Here is a 2,500-nt window from a genome sequence, read left to right as displayed (position 1 = left end):
AATCAGTTAATTAATTAGTTTAGTTGGTTATTTATTCACTTATCATTTGTGAATTTAATTGATTTATTAATCCAATAATTCTTTCATCTATTTATTAATTTATCTATTTAATTATCTGTGTCTATTTCTGTTTATTCCGTAGCCCACATCGTCTGACAACCATATTCGAGTGAATGTGAATTTTTCACAAAGCTGAAAAAAGCTATGTGTCGCGTCATAACAATACCATTATCTGAATAAGCGGTTATAATAACTATGAAATAGATTCAATGTAGCTCACGCAACGTGATCACTGCACCTTGCACCAACAAGTTTGACAGTGCTACAAAACAGGCACGACGGCTTTTCGTTTGTTATTTAAACTCTACTATCGTTAGGAGGATTTTGATATATGTTTTTTTTTGTGGAATCTTTGCTCTGTTGTAATAGCGAAAGACCTTAGTGTCGATATCACCGTCCTTTAACAACTTAATTGATATATAAATATAATATATATATATATTATTTATATATGTATTTATGTATGTATATATATATATATATATATATAATTTTTATACATATTGGGAACTTTGCTCGTTGTTGTTGTTGTTGTTGTTGTTGTTGTTTTTGGATGGGGGTGGGGGAAAAACCATGGTGTTTCCGGGAGGGGACGCTTTGTTATTAGTAATCTCTGATATATATATATATATATATATATAATATAAAATCTGGGAACGTGGAGGAAGTAAGCCATACGATTACACTGGTTTGTATAACCCAACACTACGTTGTTCAGTCTTAATCTTTCATGCTCCCATTCACAAACTTTACCCAACTTAGAAAGCGGGCTACCACGACCCTGCCAGTCAATGCTAATCCATTAAAATGAAGGAAGGAAACGAATTAAGGAAATAAAAAACAAATTATAATAAACAAAAAAGAAATTAATTTATAAAAATGAAAGCCACACAATTAAAGCTTCAATATTATGTTACTTTGATTCATTACAGTGAAGTTTAAAATCAAGATAGGTTATGCTGTTTGAAAACTCAGAATTTTGTCATATTAACGTGAACAATATCACCTTTTTAATATTAAACAATCTTGACGCAATACGTAAAAACTAATTCCATTTCTGGAGTCAGCGACCCTAAATTAGCTTAGAATTAGTCTTAAACGTATTGCCGCAAAATGTGTGTTGACTAGAGTTATTTAATCAGTTATTTAATTAATATAATGATATTTTTTCGCCACCAATCTCTCACGTGTCCCATTTGACAACTTTTCCTAACTTAGAAAGCGGGCTGCCGCGACACTGCATATCAATGCTAACCCACCAGAAAGGCGGACTGACAGGAATAAAATATATAACCAGCAAATAAACTAAACAAAAACCGTAAAAGCAATACAGCTTTCTCTCACAGAAATCGAGTTCCTGTTTTCTGCGCGCAGGTCGAAGAATGTAAACTCTACGAAAGAGTGTCGCCGTCGCAGTTCGCTACCTCAGAATTACAAAAATGCTATCTGCTCAGTACCTGGTTTTTGAGATATTTAACGTCAAAGATTTCGAGCAGGGGCGGCTCGTGGGGCTAAAAAGTGGGCGTGCACAATAATAATTAAGCTATCGCATGCCGAAGATAGTCAAGGGAATAGTAAATGAGACGATGTATAATTTTAGGATCTTTGGTATGGTGAGGGAGGGCCTCGTGCTTTTTTTTTCATTCTTTTTACTTGTCGCTTTGATTTCTGGTACTAAATTTGTTTGTTAGCTAACCATCAACTTCGTTCATCCTGTCTTGGAACCGAACACTCAAGTATGTAATAACTTTCACTACTCCAGTACAAAACCATTCAAAGGCACAACTCATATGACTCAGGTTCACGGTTACAGAGTCACTTAGAATAGGCTAGTGGCAAAACAAACAATGAACCAATCACAATTCACTTGAGCACTCCACTGAATTGCTCCGGGGTTCACATACTATTGGCAAACAATAGTGTAGGGTCTATCGTGTTTATTTTTAGACTGCCTACTGTGGGCTATGTTTTGGCACTATTCGGCAGGAGCACATTTGAGATGTGCCGGCTTATTAATATTAACATTCCGCCAAACTCGCTACGAGTGTCGTCATCGCTTGGGTTATCCCCAAGAGTGATTTATAGGTCAGGTTACACCGTTGAGTATCCTTTTCTGTTTAGCTAAAGCGCGTGGACTTTGGCGTGGCATAGTAGATGTTTTACGGTGCTATAGACATAGAAATGACAGTTATGGCGCCAGTGAGGACCTTTGTTTGGGAATGGATAATGGGTACCTGGCTATATACAGCGAAAGATCTTGTCAGTTTATTGTGTTTGAGAGCTCAGTTGGCTGCATGCACTGTATACTTCATCGGTTACAGATATTTTTTTGAGTGTTCTTGGGTCTGCTGGGGCAACAGTAGTTGCATGTCGCAGTTGAGTATGCTGGAGAGGATGAATATGCGCCATATAAATGCTGTAATAATAATAATAATAATAA

The sequence above is a fragment of the Aplysia californica genome, unplaced genomic scaffold, assembly GCF_000002075.1.
Source record: "Aplysia californica isolate F4 #8 unplaced genomic scaffold, AplCal3.0 scaffold00103, whole genome shotgun sequence".
Taxonomy (NCBI): Eukaryota; Metazoa; Mollusca; class Gastropoda; order Aplysiida; family Aplysiidae; genus Aplysia; species Aplysia californica.
The sequence above is the reverse complement of the archived record's forward strand: the minus strand, read 5'-3'. Positions refer to the sequence as shown.